This window comes from Puma concolor, chromosome B3 (assembly GCF_028749965.1).
Source record: "Puma concolor isolate L17-30 chromosome B3, mPumCon1.1.hap2, whole genome shotgun sequence".
Lineage (NCBI taxonomy): Eukaryota > Metazoa > Chordata > Mammalia > Carnivora > Felidae > Puma > Puma concolor.
The window spans coordinates 110,775,895-110,795,705 of NC_141672.1; the positions used below are offsets into that span (position 1 = coordinate 110,775,895).

A 19,811-nucleotide genomic window follows, 5' to 3' on the forward strand; every position below is an offset into this window, starting at 1 on the left:
TCCTTCCCCTCACCTGAGATCCCATCTCCCCAGCCTAGAGTCTTAAGCCCCTGAACAACTGTCTGGCGGGGATCAGGCTATTAAAGTAATTTACATAGTAATTAACAAGGTTCCATTAGCTGATTCCTGGGGCCAGAACACTCTGCCTCCATTTCCCTTTAGGGGTCCGCATCCCGGGCTGGGACTGGGGCTTGGCTGGTGGAGCAGCGAGGGGAGGAATTTTCCGTGCCCACGTGTTCCAGCTCCACACCCAGGGACGAGAAACAATGCCTGCGTGAGGGCCCCAGCTGGCTGGGTAATGAGGTCTGGGGCAAAGAGGCGCCTGGCGAGCATGCAGGGGCCTGAAGCCCCAAGAAAAAAAGGCAACCGTGAGTCTTGCAGCCATGTGTCTGTTCTGTAGCCCAGGGCCTAGTGCCTCCAAGAGTGCCTGTTTCAAAATGACACAAGATTTCTCATGTCCTTCTGGGCCCCCTGACAACAAATTTTATGCTGACCGTAAGGTACAAAGCTACCCTGGTTATCAGCGTTGAGCCTCTCAGCATCCCTGTGAGGGAGACATTAACTTCTCCATCATGGGGATGAGGAAATTGAGGCCTAGAGAGGTGAAGTGACTGGCCCAGGGTCACACAGCCTGCAAGTTGCAGAGTGGGACTAGAACCTAGGTCCTTGGACACAACCCAGCTCTTCTTACTTGGCCAGTGGCTTTGAAACAGCTCTGTGGAGTCCCAGGGGATTCTCGAGTGGTTTGTCTCCAGGATAAGGGGTTGTCAAGAGGACTCTACCCCCACCTGCCCTTCCCTTTTAACCAGAGCAGTTACTGGACTTCTGGGGAGGATTTTGTGTGAACTCCATAGCTAGAAAAGCTTTTAAAACCACTGCACTTCTACAAAACTGTCCCTAGAGGGGACCTGTCACAGGGCCACCTCTTTGCAGGTCTCTAGCTATGAAGGGAAGCCTCTGGATCTATGCAGTGGAGGCAGAATTGATCCTCTGAGGCTCCAGTCTGCGGTGCGAAATCCCTGGCCTTTGGTCTCCCCATCGGGCTCCCTGTAGTGAGGAAATAGGGTCTCAACAAGCTCTGAGTAATTTTCCTACTCTTATTCACTCAGCTAACATTTATAGAGCTGTAAGAGCCAGCACCTGAGGATAAAAAGAAAACGAGCATGAGTCCTGCCCTCAGAGACCTTTGGGAAGACGTAACACAGACTCACAACATTGGTTCCCCAGAGAGGACACTGGGTACGGTGCCGGAGGGTGTCCCAGACCCCATGGCAGGGCAGGAGGAGCAGGGGACGCCTGATGACCAGAACAGGGCAGATGTTGGAGAAGGCTGCATAGACTTGGAGATGCCCGAACTGCTTTGAAGGAGGGGTTGGCTGGTGCGGAGGGAGGGAAGCGCGTTCTGGCTGAAGGGAATGGCAGGTGCGAGGGCTGAAGGCAGGAGAGCAGAGGGCATTGTGTGTGATTTCATCTAGGTGTGGGGTACAAAGTGGAGGCAGGGGGGAGGCGGGGCTGGGGAGGCGAGGGCAGCTAAGATGAGGAGCCCAGGGAGGGGGCCGTGGCCCTCAGGCCCTGCTGCTGCCCCCTCTTCTGCAGTTCTCTCCACAGGACCCCTCCCCTCAGGGCACCCTGAGGGGCTGCTTAAGCTGTGGGTAGGGGTCAACAGGGGATTTATGGCCTGGGAGAAGCCCTGCATTGGTGCCCTCACCCCTGTGCTCTCCCCGACCCTGGGCCTTACCTTTCAGGCCTTACTCCTGGCTGGAGGCTGCTTGCTTCTTTTTTTTTTTTTTTTTTTTTTAACATTTATTTATTTTTAGGAGACAGAGAGAGAGAGAGAGCGCAAGCGGGGGAGGAGCAGAGAGAGAAATGGAGACATAGAATCCACAGCAGGCTCCAGGCTCCAAGGTGGGGGCTCAGCACAGAGCCTGATGCAGGGCTGGAACCCACAAACGGTGAGATCATGACCCGAGCCGAAACCAAGAGTCAGACACTTAACCGACAGAGCCAGAAGGGATGTGGGAGGTGGAAGGACAGGAGAGAACACAGGGTGCTTGATGGGCGGAGTACCCCTGCGGGCAGCTGGGGCCCCTGCCGCTAGGAAGCCCCGGGAGGGAGGCTGCTGTGAACATACCCTTCAGAGTTGTCCTGTTCAAGGAGACAGGAAGGCCTGTCTTCATCCCCCAACTCCCATCAGTCTTTTGTTGACGGCTGCTCCTGGGGACATGAACCCCCCCCCATTTTTAGCCTGCCCCACCTTGGACGCAGCATCGTCCTGCAGCCAGAGAAGGTCTTCAGGCAGAGGATGGCGGCTTGCAGTAAGAAGCCACCGGCATGAAGGCAACGGTGTGTCGCAAACAGTAGCTCCAAAGGGAGGCTGGACACGCACGGGTGGTGTCCTCTTCAGAAATCAAGAGCCAAAGGGACTGAAGTGGCTCCCTGCGTCACACAGCACGTTAGCAACAGCCTGAACTGTGAGGCCGGGCCTCATGGCTTGTCACCCAGCACTCCGCCATCACATCCCTCCTGTCCCTCACCTCCATGTTGTCACATCTCCGAAGCATCCTCACCCCTCCTCCCACACATGGTGTAATAAGAAAACTTGGGTAGCAGATATAAATGTATCTTGAAAACACACACACACACACACACACACACACACACACACACAAAATGGTCCTAATCTATAAGATTTTGAGCCCTTCACTGAAGAGGCCTTGTCATCTCCATCTTTGCAGCCCAGTCCTTGGCCCAGTGCCCAGCACTTAGTAGGTCCTCAATACACAAAGGACGAACTGATGTTTTGGCCATGTGCTGTGTGGCGTGGGGCAATTCCACTGCCTCTCTGGCTCTCAGTTTCCTTGTTTGAAAAGCAGGCATACGGTACCCGCTCTGCTTCCTTGGGTCGTTGTGTTGGATGTTCAGCAGGATTCCTGGCACCTAGTAGGTCCTCCACAAATGTTTACACTGATGAAAAACGTTTGGGAAACTGCACGAGTCTCTACCCCACAGGGCAGGGGCAGTCACGGTGGTTAGCCGGCAAGAATGCGTTGGGAGTCAAAGGATCCGCGCAGACTCTTTGGTCTGTGGTCGGTTGCCTCTCACCTCCTCCCTCCTGCACATTCCCCCGTCCCCTGAAGCTCATGACTCAGGTTTTCCGCTTCCTGCCTCCTGCGAGTTCACTGCTCCCTGCCAGCCAAGCTGTTTTGCAGACCCAAGTTGGTAATGACAGATTCCTCTCTCCTGGCCCTCCACTGGCGAAACCGCGGAAAGTATTTGAAACACGCAGCCCGGGAATGTGCAAGCTTCCCTTCCCTGGGCTTGGCAGGGGCCAGCGATTTCTCAGCCAGCACTTTTGACTAAGACTTCTGTGGCTCGGGTTTCCCCTGAGCTTGTCGGCTCAGTTTTTCAGCGGTGTTTATACCTTTCTTTTTTCCTTCAAAAAATTAACCCCTCAAGTCGGTTCTGAATCATACAATCCCTGGAAGCATGGCTTTCTGTCTGTTACAGGTTTGGATGCTCCTGAGGAGAGCTGGCCTGGGTCTGGGAGGTGGAGGGAGGGGATCTGCCCATCAGAGCTCCTTGGGCCCGGGTGGCCTAAATCAGAGGATTCTCTGCTGAGAGAGAGACTCAGAGGTCTTCCTGATCTTCTGCCTCCAGGAAGATCTGGTTAACTGATTCCAGACCTTGACAACTTTGATTTTACAACATCTTCCCGTGGAGAGGAAGGGAGGGAGAGAGGATGGAAAGACCCTGGACTCTGGACCTAGGTACACGTAGATGTCAGTTGCACATCTGCTCCTGGCAGTAACAATGCCCCCTTCCAGGTTATCGTGAAGTTTGAGTGCAGCATGTGAAAGCACCTAGGACAATTTCTGTGCACTGTTAGCACATAATAATTTCCTCTCTTCCTTATTTCTTCTTCTTTTTTTAAATTTTTTAATGTTTATTTTTGAGAGAGAGAGAGAAAGAGCAGAGGAGGGGCAGAGAGAGAGAGAGACAGAGGATCCAAAGCAGGCTCTGTGCTGACAGAAGAGAGCTGGATGCGGGGCTGGAATTTGCAAACCGTGAGATCCTGAGCTAAAGTCAGACGCTTAACCCACTGAGCCACCCAGGCACCCTCGTCTCTATTTCTGATTCACCGATTTTGTATCACATCACAAAGTTGTTTGGTGAATGAATGAATGAAGGCCTTGATACATCTAAACATTTGGTCTTGGTGATCCCTTCTCCTCTCGGGTCAGCGGTTCAAAGCCATGGGATAAGTTATTTCCTGAGCATCCGCTGCAAAAAGCAGAGCTAGGCCTCAGGGAGACACTCTTGATGCCTGGCCCCAGCCCCTATTGGAAAGGATTTTCTGGTCTAGTGGGGGAGCAGGTGGCACAGGGTAAGTGACAGGATGGATGAAATACTGTCCGCTGGGGGAATGTTCAGAATGATTTTACTCACTTGCTTGTACGCATTCCCTCATTCCCATAATAAGCATTTACGGGCTGGCCACCCCTCAGCCCTGGTGGTTCTGGAGGCTTCTAGAGCGAGCCCTTTCCATGTCACATGGATGCTGCTATTTGCCATGAAGTGATGCTGGAAAGTGCCTGGGAAACGAAAGGGCATGCTGTTCCTTCTGCCTGGAACCCCCTTCCCACCTCACCCACCTGGAGAATGCAGGACCCAGCCCGGGGAAGGTGGGCACCCCTTCTCCAAGGTGCCCTCCCTGACCCCCTGAGGCATAGCTAGATTCTCCTTCTCTGAGCCCCCCAGCACGTTCGTCATTACCCAGTCTGCCCCTGCTGTGCTGCCTTGTGGTGGGTTGTTTCCAAGTCTGTCTTTGAGGAAAATGGAGAGCCTAGGTCAGGCTACCTAAAAGCAGAGCCTGAGGTGGAGATTTTGATGCATGCAGTTTATCAGGGGCAAGGGGCATGTTCTCGGGAGAAGTGGGTAAGGGAAGCAGGATGGGGCAGTAAGGATGTGGTCTCGGCTGGAGTCTGGCCTCAGCCTGACCCGTCCTGGTGGGAGCCGCACCTCAGAGCGTGAGCCCTGACAAAGGGGTCAGTCAAGGGGGCCGGCCTCTGTACCCCCAGAGTCACCTAGTCTGACATCAGAGGAGCAGGCAGGGATAACCTCCCAGGTGAGGTGGCTCCTCTTTGGCCAAAGACAGTTCTCTGAGGAAGAGGGTAGCTGTGAGCGGTGGCTGTCAACACTGCCAGGACGGGTGCCTCAGCCGTGTGAATAAAGGAGCTGGGTAGGACACCCACAACATCACGGGGGGGGGGGGGTGGGGAGGGGCAAGGGAGGATCAGGAAAGAGCGTCAAGATCTGTGCCAGATCTTTTCCAAGACAGCGTACGGGTTCTGTGTATTTGTGCCTCCTGTTTTTTTTTCTTTCAAAAAAAATTTTTTTTAATGTTTATTCATTTTTGAAAGGCAGAGACAAAGCACAAGCAGGGGTGGGGCAGAGACAGTGGGGGACACAGAATCTGAAGCAGGCCCAAGGCTCTGAGCTGTCAGCACAGAGCCCCGTGTGGGGCTTGAACCCACAAACTGTGAGATCATGACCTGAGCCAAAGTCAGATGTTCAATCGAGTGAGCCATCCAGGTGCCCTTCATCTCTCTTTCTTTTGCTAAAAGTCCTCACAGGCCGAACAGAGGAGTTCAGCAGAAGCTGCACGCGGGGCAGTGTCCCTGAGGGCCTTGGGGAGGGGCAGCAAGGAGAGGGAGACCCAGCTCCTCACCACTCACTGAGTAGTAGCCTGCCTTCCTTTATGCCCGGAAGGCCTGACCTTCTCTGCCTTAGCCAGGCCGGGGAGCCCTTCTGTCCTCTGAGCACCCTCCACACTTGACCACAGACAGACCAAGCGGGCTGGGAGGACTTGCTTTGCCTCGCTGAGCCCACGGCGAGTTCTTATAAACAAGGGCTTCATCTTATTTTGATTTTCCAAGTGCCTCTCAGTGCCTTGCCCTTTAATAGGTGTCCACTAAATTGAGCAAATAAAATAATGGATTCCTTAATTTTTTCTGAGAGGTGGGAGGAAGGACCAATACCCGCTGTGATGTCACCAATTGCCAAGGGTGTACTCGTGTTCAGGTTGGGCCTGGGCAGTCTTCCCATCCCGGCGCCCCAGCCCCAGCCAGCCCTGAACCTCCTGCTCGGCCCTCCGCGCATCCTGTGTGGCAGCCTCGGGCGAGGGTGGGCAGCGGGACACAGCAAGGACAGAGAGCCCCCGCTGGCCTGGTGCACTAGCTCCTCGGCCTTAATTTATATGAAATGTGACTCCATCACTCAAAGCCTGTGCCTGGCCTTGGTCGGTGCAGGTAATGATGATATAGGCTCATTTATGCAAGATTATCCTTTTATCACATTTCCAGACTCATTTATGAGGCTCATGTTTCCCCCCGAGGGCGTCATCAAGCAAGTTAAGTTGTACTATTTCCCTCCCGCGGAGAACTGGCGGGAGCCTCCCCCGTTGACGGATGAGGCCCGCTGCCTTTGCCAAATAGGGTCGGCGTGATGGATCTTTTACTTGTGAATATTATAGCTGGAAATTAGCATGTTTATTGAGGTAGAATGTGTTTGTTTACATTCCACTACCCATGGCATTACCTCTTATGACCTGACTTATTTAGTTGAGGATAAGCACAAATGATCCGCGTTTTGGCACCCACGAAAAATTAATGAACTTCCAGATATAGAATCCAGCCTTAAGTAAATACACCAGTGAGGTGGGTGGGGGCAGAGGGGCCGGGAAGGGCTCTGGGGGGTTGCGTGGTAGGCGAGGTGGACGCCCTGGTACTCTGAGCCCGTCTGGAAGGGGCAGCAGGTTGGGAGGCAGAGGAAGGGCAGAGGGCGGTGGATGAGGTGTCCGTGCAGAGCAAGCGGCCAGCACCCAGCCTATCAACTTTCCCTGACTTTCTGACAAGTGGGAGTCGGTAGAGGGGATGGAGAGAGACACGAGGAGAGCCCATGGCTCTCCACCACATTCTCCTTCCATTCCTCCACTCCGTGTCCTGGTGCGGATCTGCAGGCTCCTCTCATGGAGGAAATCTCATCTGTGAAATGGGGCCAGCCTCACTCGTAACCTGAGAAATAACCAGACTCACGTCGGACGTGTCTCTTCATCACCGGTGGCCGCGGTGTCAGGCATGGAAAAGGGTATTCACTGGTGGCCAGACGGTGGACAAATAGGACGCTAGAGATTAGCGTTCGGAGAACTTTGAAAAGGCCCAGGTGGAAAATATTTTGAGTTTTGTGAGCCACACAACCTCTACTGCAACTACTCAACTCTGCCACCGTAGTGCAAAAGCAGCTAGAGACAAGATGTAAACATATGAGTGTGTCTGTGGTCCAAGAAGACTTTATTTTTAAAATCAGGTGTGGCTGGATTTGGCCATAGCCTTTCACCTCTATGTGGTGAGGCTGTGGAATGTTTTAGACTCAGACAGCTGGGCTTAAATCCCAGCACGTCCACTCTTTAGCTGTGTGGCCTTAGACAAGTTACTTAACCTCTCTGAACTCCCCTTTTCTCTCTGCAAAATGGAGGATAGCGGCTTGTACTTTTTTGGTATTCCTCTCACCATGCCTACAGGGTTGGGCTCAGAGAAGGAGCTCAGGAAATCTTGTGGAGTGGCTTAAAAAATGTCTCTGATGATAATGTCAGGTTCTGATGAGTACTACATTTTTTTGATTTACAGTGCATCTCTCCCACATTTCGTTTCTACATCCTGTCCCCTACAGAATGGTATGGTATTATTCTGCCCGCTTTATTTGGTGGTTTTCTTTTTTTTAAACGTTTATGTATTTGTTTTTGAGAGACAGAGAGAGCGTGAGCAGGGGGAGGGTCACAGAGAAGGAGAGAGAATCCCAAACAGGTTCTGCTCTGTCAGCACAGGGCCCAGTGTGGGCTTGATCCCATGAACCATGAGATCATGACCTGAGCCGAAATCAAGAGTTGGACACTTAACTGACTGAGCTGCCCAGACGGCCCTATTCTGCCCACTTTATAAATGAGAAAACCAAGGTCCAGCAAGATTTAAGAGACTTTCCACAGGTCACTTATCTTAGTGCATTTGGGCTGCTATAGCAAAATAGCCTGGGCTGTGTAGCTTGGAAACAACAGAAATTCGTTTCTTACAGTGTTAGAGGCTGGGAAGTTCAAGCTCAAGGCACTGGTAGATTCAGTGTCTAGTGAGACCTGCTTCTCTGTACACGGCCGTCCTTTCACCATAACCTCATGGGGCAGAGTCTGCAGGGAGCTCCCTTGGGCCTCTTTGATGAGGGCACTAATCCCATTCATGAGGGCCCCACCCTCATGACCTCTCATCTCCTAAAGTCTCCACCTCCTAATCCCAACAGACTGGGCATTAGGTTTCAAGATATGAATTTTGGGGGGCACATTCAGTCTCTAGCGGTCACACAACCAGTAAGGGACAGAACAGGGATGAAAATCAGTTACTTCAGCAGTGAATCCTTGCATTTTCCAGGACACCAGAGCTGCAAGCTGTCCCAAGCTGTTTACCCCTGCCATGGCAGTGAGCAAATGGGCTGGCCGTATAGGTGCTTGGAAAATAGGTAGATTGGGTACATGATCTCTCGGTGGGAAGAGGTTGCTTCTTACCTCCTCAAGTGTTGAGACTTACAGCCTAGGAATATGGGGATCTCGGCTGTGTAGTGAAGATCCTAAAGTGGGTGAGCAGATTGGGGCTGGAGCCGGGGTGGGGGTGAGGTAACATTGCTGCAGGCTGAGGGATCCCCCTGGTGCAGAAAGAGGACGGAAAGTTCTGACCAGCTCAGAGATCAAGCTTTACTCTTCTGATAGAGCAGGACACCCTGTATCCGTAAGGGATAGCATTCAGCAGCAAGTAATCGAGACCCAAAAAGGCTCAGGCTTAACAGAAACAAAAACAAAACACAAAAGGGCAGGTCAGTTTTTCTCTCTCAGGTGCTGTGAAATCCAGGGTGGTCATGGCTGGGGCAACAACTCCAAGATGTCATCAGAGTCTCTGGCATCTTCTATCTTTCTGCTTGGCCAAGTGGCTCTGCAGGTAGCTTCCACCCTCAAGGTTACCTCTTGGTCATAAGATAGCTACTGGAGCTCCAACCATCAGGATCACATTCCAGGTGGAAGAAAGAAGGAAGGAGGAGAGGGTGGGAGGGGTGCTTGACAGCTGAGTTAGCCCCTTTTAAAGGAGACTTCTTGGGAACCCCACCCTAGAAGGGAACAGCTTTGACTTTCACTTCATTGACCAGAATTCATGGGGCCGGCCCTATCTGTAAGGGAGGTTGGGAACTATGGATGTCGTAGCTGGGCATTGCTGCCCCAGTCAGGGCTGTGCTAGTAAGGAAGAAGGGGAGAATGGATATAGCGTGGGCAAACCTCAGTCTCTGCCTCCTTCCCTTAATTGGCCAGAAAAGTAAACTGAGGCCCTGGAAAGGAAGCAACTTGCCCAATATTGCACAGTTAGGGGCGTACCTGAGACCAGACCGCAAGGTTTCTGACTCCAAGGCAGATGCTTCTCCTGTCCATACTGCTTCACTCCGTAACCACACTCCCAGCCCCAAACAACAGTATTATTATTTATTAGGCATTAACCATGTGCCAGGTACTATGCTAAAATAAAGGCTTTCCAAGCTTGTTCCAGTGAATCTGGTACCAACCGTCTGAGGCAGGCAGTACTATTATTCTCATTTTATAGGGGAAGAAGCCAAGAGTCAAGTGAGTGAGGTGACTGCTCCAGGTCACAGAACTCCTAAGTACGGAATGGGCTTGAAACCCCGGCTCCTGACCCAGGCTGTGTGCAATCTAGTGCTTGGGGTTAAAATGACCCAGGGACGTCCCCAGTGGGCTTCTGAGCGGAGGCGCGTCTCTCAGTGAACTTGTACCCTCGGGAACGCCTTCAGACCGCCCCCACAGTCAGGCAGCACACGTTCCACAGACCAAGGGGGCTCCCTGCTCCCCACCTACCTGGCCAGCCTCCCTTTTTGCCGCTTCTCATTGCAGCCAATTACTCCTAATGGAGTGATATGAAATGTAACTAACTTGGGGAAATATCTGTATACTTTAATTAAATCAGTTCGCAATTAGCCATCTGAGTAATGAGGCTAAGGTGTTTTATCTCCCTGTGAGCCAGCGGGCCAGGGGAGCCAAAGGCAGAGGGATTTTGTGCGAATGGCATGGTCCTAGTGACAGACTCCTCAGGGGTATAGAGGCAGGTGCTGGAAACCCCAGGAGAGGATTTGGCCCAAATTTACTATGATTAAATAAATACAGCACCTCAGAGAGGAGCTACTAGGAGCTATTTGTAGGACTAAATTTTTAATGGCTGCAGCCTGTTTTTCTTATTAAAGAAATACCAGGGCCTTTAATCCAAACACCTCGTGGCAAAGTGCTAAAAATTGCCCATGTCCACTGTGTGACCCTGAAGTCCCCAGACAGGGCAAATGCCTGACTGCACAGATTGGCCACTGTCCAGCAACAAGCTCTCAAAGGCTCCTTAAAGCTGGCAGGGCAGGGTGAGGCCGGTCAGGGATTTGCACTGGGCGCAAAATAAAGGCCCCAAATACTCAGCGGTCAAATAGTAGTATTTTAACAGAATATATTTTAAAAACCAAACTTAATGCAAAATGTTGATGATAAGCAAAATTTCAAAATTTTAAATTAAAGAGGGTCATGCCATGCTGAACCATCTGGGAGTCGGAAGTAAAAGGAAAAATCAGTAATATTGATTTTCTTTATTAAAAATTTTGATATTTTGTTCAACATGGATTTTTTTTTTATATTAGCTTTGATTTAAAAAATATTGCATTACAGGGGTGCCTAGGTGGCTGTCGGTTGAGCGTCCGACTTCGGCTCAGGTCACGATCTCACAGTTTGTGAGTTCAAGCCTCGTGTCGGGTTCTGTGCTGACAGCTCAGAGCCTGAGCCAGCTTCGGATTCTGCGTCTCCCTCTCTCTCTTCCCCTCCCCTGCTCACGTTCTGTCTCTCTCTCTCAAAAATTAATAAGCATTAAATTTTTTTTAAAATATTGCATTACAATATTATGTATCTTAATTACTACCTTTTTGGCACCCACTCGTATTCCTATGGGCAAGTGCCTCACTTACCTAATCCTTGTCCTGGCCCTGCCAGCTGGGTTGCCTCTAAGAGCTGGTGTCTCTTTTGGTCAAATGGCCATTCTGTGGGCCCCTCTAGGACCCAGCTGAGTTCTCAGGGGCTCTGTGTGGTAGAATTTATGGTGGCAGAGACAAGGGTGGCACTTGGAACCTTAGACCGTTAATGCAGAGAACAGTCTCGTGATTGCTCCAGCAAGGCCCAGAGACTAGAAGCAACTGGCCCAAGGTCACACAGCAAGTTTGTGGCAGAGCTTGAACTGGAGCTGGGTTTTCCTGATTCCCTACAGGGCTGTTACTCATCAGAGGAGAGCTGGGATTTTCTGATGACTCAAGGCAAAACCTGTCAGAGAGTTGCCCTCCATGAAGGGAGGCCCTGAGAGGATGGCCCAGGGTCGATGGTGCTGATGGGTGGGCCTGGCTCCCACACACAGCCCCTCTCTCCCTCCCAGTGACTGGTGCAGAGGTGGCCATGTGACCCAGTCCTGGCCACGAGGACACAGCAGAAGTCATTGGCTGGAGCTAATGGGGACAGAATCAGCTGATATCCTTTTAGATCTTTTTGCCCATTCTCTTCCCCCTTCACATCTTAACTTATACTCTGTGCCTGGGAGTGAGCAGCTGCTTCATGGCCTTGAGGACAAAAGCCACAGGCCAGAAAGAGGAGAGGAACCTGGGTCGCAAGGCCCCTTGAACCCTCTGTCCCAGCCCTGGGCTGCCTACTGCATCTCTTATTCAGTAAGTTAAATTAATGTTCTCTGCTCAAGCCATGATTAGCTGCATTTTCTACAGCACTCACAGCTTGAATGCTATCTTAGCAGCTCCATCACCCCTGGTACTAAGATCAGCTTTTGGTGAAATGTATTTGGTATTCACATGGCTCACTCCCTGCTTCATGCAGGTCTTTGCTCCCTGTCACCTCCTCCGTGAAGCCTTCCCTGACCACCCTAACTAAATAGCAGCTCCCATCACTCTCCGTGCCTTTTCTCTATGTTACTTTGTAATGGTTCTTGTCCATCTCTACCTGACAATATGTGATGTGATTATTTGTTATTTGCCTCCTCCATGGGAGTTAGTTCCACAGGGGCAAGGCTCTTCTGTTGGCCTTTTATGACTGTATCCACAGTGCCTAGAACAGCAGTTAGCACATAGTAGGTCCTCAATAAATATTGTTGAATGAATGGACATACTCTGGGCCAACTGGGTCCTGAGCCTTTGCTCCTGCCTCAGGCATCTGCCAGCTCTCCAAGACAGCAAGTTAACATGGTCCTTGAAATTAGAATTTCCACTTCCTCTCTGGTTCGGGTCCTCAGTACCCAATTGTGAATTCTTATTATTGACCCCTCTGCTCTCCTGCGATGGATACCACTGGACACCCCAGATCTTAACCAGCTTGCCTATGGGCTCTGCCTCTTCCAGCCTTGTCTCACCAGACGTCTACCCTGCCCATGCCCCATGATGCCCTGTGGCACCCTCTGCCTGCGACATCCTCCCCATCTTTCTTCATCCCCAGCCTCAATGTCATTGTTCTTGTGGGATCCCAGGCGGTGACGACGCTGTGCGAGAACTCTCGACTCTCCTGTTGACAATACATCAAAAGCCATTACCTCCTGGTTCTGATTTCCAAGATGGGAGCCTGCCTCTAAGAAAACAAAACGAATGGGTTTGGTGTGCCAGAATCCATTAACTGGCTACCCGAACTAATCAACAGCAGGAATTCAAGGAAATTGCAAATTGAGAAGCCAGATTATTTGGGTCTCTTGATTGAGATCGGAAGAATAATTGTTAGAGGGTTCCATTTAATAAGCTTTGTTTACTAACCCCAGATCTTGTTTTGATATTTCAGCCTCAGTTATTGGGGGTATGCCCACACTAAAATATATCATTGTGCCATTGTTGCTGGTAGGGACCTCAGAGCTTCTCTACCCACATCCTTTCATTTTATAGTTAGAGAAAATGAGGCACAGAGAGGGAAAGCAACTTCCCCCAAGGTCTCCCAGGGATTGGAGACTCCCAGCTAAGGGACTTCTACTTCTGAGAAAACCAGCAAGAGGTTCCAGTGGCCTCAAAAGGAATCTTTCTCACATGGCCATTAATGCATCCTAAAAGAGTTAAAGAACCAAATCCCCTCACCATTTAAGGAAATACTTGGACAAATGTGATGGGAAGGGGCAGCGTGTCATTGTCTCCTGAATCTTCTTTGGAAGGTAAACATGGCTGCCCCCATAAATACCCGCTTCTGCCAAGGAGCTGTCTTTATCTGGTAGTTACGGAGAATGCCACGGAGCCAAAATATTACAGAGAATCGCCACACGTGAGGGACAGTCTGGAGAACCTTCCTTGAGTCCTGGAATTGCCCAGTTCTGTAACAGCCAGGGCTGGAAGCAGAAGAGACAAGGAAAATCATGGTTGGGGGATGTCAGGGAGGTTTCCCCTAGGAGAGACTCTGCACCTGAAGAGCAGGGTTTAGGGGACAGACGGGTGTTTATTATCAGTGGGAAACCAGTGGGTGATGAGATGTGTTCAGGGAAAATCCATTCTACACGGTTTGTTGGAGCATCCTCCCCCCACCCCTTTTTAAAGTAGGTTCCACACCCCGTGTGGAGCCCAATGTGAATTTGAACCCAGCAGTGGATGTCTCCTTCCACTACAGGATATGCAAATCACTTATAATTGGAATCCCAGGAGTGGGGCTGCCACACGTAGGGTTGTGGGTAGGCTCAGAGTACTGCAGATATCACAGTTGGGCCCTGGTTCCCTCTACTGGGAAAACCTTTCCAGTCTTCCAAGAAAGCCTCCCGTCCCCTCCAATCATTCATGTATCCATTCTTTTGACCAACAGGACCATCACCTTCTCTTCTGTCAGGTGCCATAAGAGATACTGGGAATGTACGCAACGGGATGTGGTCCCTCCCCTCCAAGAGTCGTTGAGCAGAGACCAGATCTGTCCCTGTTTCTGCGGCTCAAGCATCATCAAATGACTACGTTATCCTGACCAACTCGGTCACTCAGCCCGGCATGCTTAGCGGCTCGGGCACCACGACCCCCTTTTGCCACACGCTTGTGTTCATACCATCTCAGCTGGCACTGGTTCTTTTGAGCAGCTGGGCCCCATCTTTAGTTAGGAATCAGTTTTTGGATTGCTGAAACTCCAGGGATTTTAAACAAGAACGTGCTGTTAAGTGTCCCCCATCCTATGCTCAGCCAATTGATGGTTTGAACTTAAATGGGAAACCACGTTTTTCTTTGTCTGTTAAACTTCACCTGCTTGCATCCAGCCTATTATATATTTTTTTCTTTTGTAGCCCATTAAGGACTTTTCCAGCCCCAATTTTGCCACGCAACGGTTTCTGCAATGTCTGGAAACAAGGAACGTGTGCTTTGAGAGTCTCCCTTTAAGGCAGTAACAGGTAGGAATGAACAGAGATAAGGGTAGGCCTTACGACACTTCACCAGTGACTGCCTTCCAATCAGTTGCCCCTACTGTTTGTGTGGGGTTGACTAACCAGCCGTGAATCTGCGTATCTAAACTCTCATCTTGTCCCCTCCCTCCATTTTGTCTACAAGGTTAACAACAGAGACTTAAGAAATGCTTCCTAGCAATCAAAATGCATTATGTCTAAAAGCGTCCCATCAGTGGGAAACCAGGTGAGTTGAGCATATGCCTTTTCTTGCTGAATTCCCACTAATTCTTAATAGTCATCATTTCTTTGTTCCCTGACTGCTTATAAACCAGGAGAATACGATTAGTCACAAAAGAAAGTTCTAGGAAGGGGGACAACAGGTTTACACAGGTCAGGGATGGCAGGATTCCACTGTAGCAGGAGCCCCAGCTTCCCCCACGGGCAGCAGGAGGAGGTGCAGGAAGGAACTAGCACAGGAAGCTGCATTCGGGAAGGTGGTTCCTTCCCGAGCAATCGGAAGGAGCTGTTCTCACCACAGGACGTTTTCCAGGAGAAAACTCTTTAAAAGCTGAAACTGGAAAACATAGCCAAAACAGAATGACATGGGACATTTCATCTGACCTTAGGAGCTAGGCCCCGGGAGAGAGTGGTCCATCCAGTACTACGAGGGCTGAAGCATGCAGTCCTGTCCTAGAGGCAGGTCATACCCAAGACATATAACCCAATAATGGTTCTTCTGGGAGCTAAGATAGGAGAGGGAACATGAAAAGCAGCTGGAACTATGGGGCATCATCAGAGCCCTTATACTTGCAGTCATTGAAAGGTCTGGCTTTTTAATACAGATGTGCCCCCCTTCAAGTCCTGGTTAATCGCCACCTAGACACCATGCCTCCAAATCTCACAGGAGGACAGCCACCTGAGGTGGTATTTGCCATTAGTGATATAGGTTGGGTTTTCCAAATCATGCCACCTGGTGGTCATTAGGAGAATCACAGGACCGGTGGTCCGCATATGCATTGGTAAGGGGGTGCATCACATAAATCACTCAATTTGCAAGAAAGCACGCCAATTTGACTTAGCGTTTGTAAAGCCACAGTAGCTATTAACAATTCCAGGTGGTGAGAAAAACACTTTGGGGGGGGGGGGACAACAACAGAATAGGTCAGTGGACAGAAATGTAAGAGGAGTAGTTGTATGCTGGGGATGGGTGGAGGGGGTCGTCCACACAAGATAGAAGACAAAAGGGAGAAGGACAAGAAGGAAATGAAAATGGACCAACTCAATGAGATTGGAGGGATTCCTGATCTGTGGCTTAGACCCTGGCTAATTGTATCACTCATAGGTGTCTCCCTCACTTTACCCCTTAATTTAACTCAACTGGCTCGTATTGAACGCAGACGTAAGTGCTTCGCTAGAGGTGAGCAGTCCCGAGCAATCGGGAGGAACTGTTCTCACCTCTTCATGAAGCTGCCCGGACGGTTTGGCTCCTGAATTCGGTGGCCTGCATGGGGTCTTGAAGAGATGTTTTCCTACCTCATGCATTCTTTTTTTTTTTTTTTTTTAATTATTAGTTGTGGTAAAATACACATAAGTTTACTACCTTCACCATTTTTACATGTACAGCTCAGCAGCATGAGGTACATTCACGTTGTGGTGCAAATATACCACCATCCATCCCCAAAACTCTCCTCATCGTCCCAAACTCAAACTCAGTAGCTGTTAAATACCAACACCCCTGTCCTCCCTTCTTCCATCCCCTGGAAACTACCAGTGTGATTCCCCTATGAATGTGGCTGTGTCAGGGACCTCACATAAGTGGAATCGTGCAGGGTGTGCCTTTTTGTGACCGATTGACTTCACGTAGCATAATGTCTTCAAGGTTCATCCTTATTGTCGCCTGTGTCCTCCCTTTGTAAGACTGAATAATACTCCCTCGTATGTATATATGCCGTTTTGCTTACCCCTTCATCCCCTCGTGGGCCTTTGGGTTGTTTCCACACTGTGTCTGTTGTGAGCGATGCTACCGTGAACACGGCTGAGCAAACATCTGAGTCCCCACTTTCGCTTCTTTTAGGGAGGCGCCCAGAAGTGAAAGTGCTGGATCATATGGTAATTGTATCTTTAACTTGGGGGGGGGGGGACCACCCATACTGTTTCCATAGCAACCTCACGCATTCTTGTGAGGAAATGCCACCCCTACTTAAGCCAGACACAAAGTCCCCCAGGGAATGAGAACTGCAGCCTTCTGGAGATGGAACACCATCTCCGGGTGGAAAAGAAGGGCTTGTGTTTTTCGAGTTTCACCTCTTGCTTCTCTGTCTCCTAACTCCCACCCTGAACATGAATGGCATCCGTATATTGAAGCCAAATTTCAAACCCACCAAGGCTGGGGCAGAGAAGAGCCCGGACTCCCTTGGTGGGATTGGAGGAGGGCAGAGGCCCAGATAGTAAGTTGGGGTGCACAGCCCTCTGTCCACGTAGTAAACACATCGTGTGACCCTGGGGGCATTTGGCAGCTGTATTGAGGACTCATCAGATACCCAAGGAGAATCAGGTTTACACATTGAAGAAAAGTCCCCTTCAACCATTATCTCCTTCCACCCTCGCCGCCCCTACTTTGCTTGGAGAGAGGACAGCTCCTCTTGGAGCAAAGAGTAGTTTAACCGATTCCTGCCGTTACGTGATGCCATCTGCAGGGGGCAGCCTGGCACAGGGGAAAGTGAGGCTTTGGACTCCCAGAGACCTGGGTTTAAATCCTTCCTCCACTGCCTACTGTTCATGTGACTTTGGACATGTTCCTCAATTTCTTTGAGACTCATCTCAGAGTCCTTAAGACCAACGATGATCATGTTGACCTTTCCCCTGCTATAAAGATGACATGACATGGAAGGCGTACAGTTCCAAGCCCAGCACCCAGAACCTAGGGATTCCATGGATATCCCTGCCTTCCTTCCTCTCCTGTCCTTCCTCAGTTGTTGACTTTGATCATGTTCTGCCAGAGTCCTCCTCTCTCCAGGCTTCCGTGGCCAGTCTTCAGAGGCCGTTTCTCACCAACAGTGGCTCCATTTTTTATTATTCCCGGATGGCCTCTTGGTCCCCGATTAGCTCGGACACATCTCTCTGGGGCCTCCCCATCCACTGGGTGACAGGGGCGGGGCGTGAAACCACCCCCACTGGAGCTAACCCCAAAGCCAGGCGGTGCTCTCTGCTCTGCCGTCTCCTGCGGCTGTAGATTGTGCGAGGAGAGGGCGGCCGGCCCAGGTGAACACAGCCTGCCCAGGCCCAGTTTCATTTGGCTTTTGTTAGATTGGGTTACAAGCTTAACGTTACTTAACTGAAGAGGACTTTGGGGTGTGTGTGCATGTGTGTGTGTGTGTGTGTGTGCGCGTGTTTGCATGTGTGTGTGTGTGTGTGTTAATAGCAATTTGTGATAGATGCCTTTGGCGCCCACACATTCAATAACACCCACACTCACAAAAAAGAAGGGGGGAGGGGAGCCGTTTTATGGGAGATAACATAACTGCTTGCAATTTGGCTATTCATTGTATCTTTGGCATTTTATGTACTGCATTAGCGGAGGCAATTTCATGCATATGGATATAATGCATTAAGTGGAGGCATTTAAATATAGTGAAACTAATTTTATGATGATTAGTTGAAGGAAAACATTGCATTCGTATCATCTATATAGAAGCCAATTTGCATGAAAATGCCCAAAGTTGCTATGCCAACATTTTCTGTGCTGCTGGTCGGGGTCGTCTCCGAGTCAAGACTTTGTATTAAAAATCGGTCTCCAGTGCCCGTGTCTTTTAATTCATTGCAAGCTGTAGGCCATTTGCTCACAAAGCGCTCGCAGTAAAACAAATGAATAGCTAAAATACTCATTTGCATGATTCCCATTTGAAAACGATTCCCCTGAAATTAAAAAAGCGTGTTACTCGGTTGTGAAGATGGATGGGCCAGTGAGGCGGGCAATTAATATTTTCGGCGTTCTCTTTAAAGCCCTCCCAAGACTGAGAACAGCACATGCCAGACAAATTGGGCCCCACAACAGTTTCAGGGCCTCGGCGGCAGCAGCTTGCTTCCACTGTCTCCCCTTTATTGTCTCACTTACATTATGCAGTAATTAAAACTATTTACCATTCCTACTTATCCGCCATCTGCTACCACGGAAGGTTCCTCTTCTTTAGAAAGCCTTCTTAAAGAACCGAGGAGAGAGGGGAAGGCTTGGCACTGGCTGTGGAAAGTGGTTCCAGCGGTCTTCCCCCCTCCCCCTGCCACGTCCACCTGTCCCTCCGTGAAAGGAAAGACGCAGTGATGGAGGAGGTCATGGGTGTGATACCGGTGCCTGAGCGAGCGGGTTGTGTCAGAAGTGGAGGAGGTGTTAGGGTACAGCTTCCTTCATCTTTGGGGGAGAGTCTTGGTTTAGATCTGGGGTGATCCATAGGTGTAGGGGAAGCCTTGGCCTGCATCGTCAGGGCCTGGCGGCTTTGACCATGCAGTTGGGCTCTGGGGCAAAGCCACCAACTACAGTTGTCCAGGTTGTTCACTGCACAAGTGTGCCCAGCCCAGGGCGCTATAAAAGCTGAGGTCCGTCCTGGGATCCCTGCACCAATCTGAGGTCCTGTGGGGCTGTGTCTGCCCTAAGACGGCTCCTTCTTCAAGTTCACACAAAGGCGCTCTGTGACCTAGCTGTGGCCTTGTCTGAGAGAAGCCATTTTGAAAGCAACCAAGTCGCTGCCTCTTTTCTGTGGCAACTGCCACCCTCAGATTGGTTCAACCATGGGGCCTGGCCTTGCACAGGCTTGACATTTGTTTGCAGAGGCGGAGCTGGGATGTCCAAAGAGCAGCCTCCTCCACAAGCATTTTCATTTCCTCCTGGGCCCAGCTCCCTAAGCAGGGAGAAAGCAAATGCCTCGGGATATGAGGACGGATTCTCACCAGGACACCTGGCGGCCCAGAGCCTGCTCCGGGAGGACAGGGACTGCGTGGGGAGTGCTTTCCTCTCCTTTCCCGAGCGCGCCCCAGTGCTGGGCACACAGCACGTTTCCAGAGTACTTGTTGAATGAAGTCCAGGGTGAAGCTTTTGGTTCTGACGTCACTACCCTGGGGTGAAGCCTCTTCTGAGACTTCACCCAGCAGACTTAAGACTCACACCTCACCTTCCCATCTCAGTGGTCCTTTTCTGGAATTTAGCCAAAGGGTTCGCACTTGCCTAGAACTGAGCTTCCTGGCTGTGACTCTTCCGGCCCCCTTCCTCACTAGAGGCATCGAGGCCATGAACTCCACATCTGGCCTAGGACCGAA

The 19,811-nt window shown here is 50.6% G+C and overlaps 1 long non-coding RNA gene across 1 annotated transcript in view; it reads left to right on the plus strand.

Annotated features, from left to right (window-relative positions):
* LOC147580283 (uncharacterized) overlaps positions 1 to 16,862 on the plus strand; it is a 41,864-nt gene extending 25,002 nt beyond the window's left edge. The window contains exons 2-4 of the long non-coding RNA XR_015251914.1: positions 14,406 to 14,510; positions 14,668 to 14,748; positions 16,579 to 16,862. This is a non-coding gene — a long non-coding RNA (uncharacterized LOC147580283). The remainder of the gene's footprint in view (positions 1 to 14,405; positions 14,511 to 14,667; positions 14,749 to 16,578) is intronic.
* Positions 16,863 to 19,811: the final 2,949 nt, after the last annotated feature.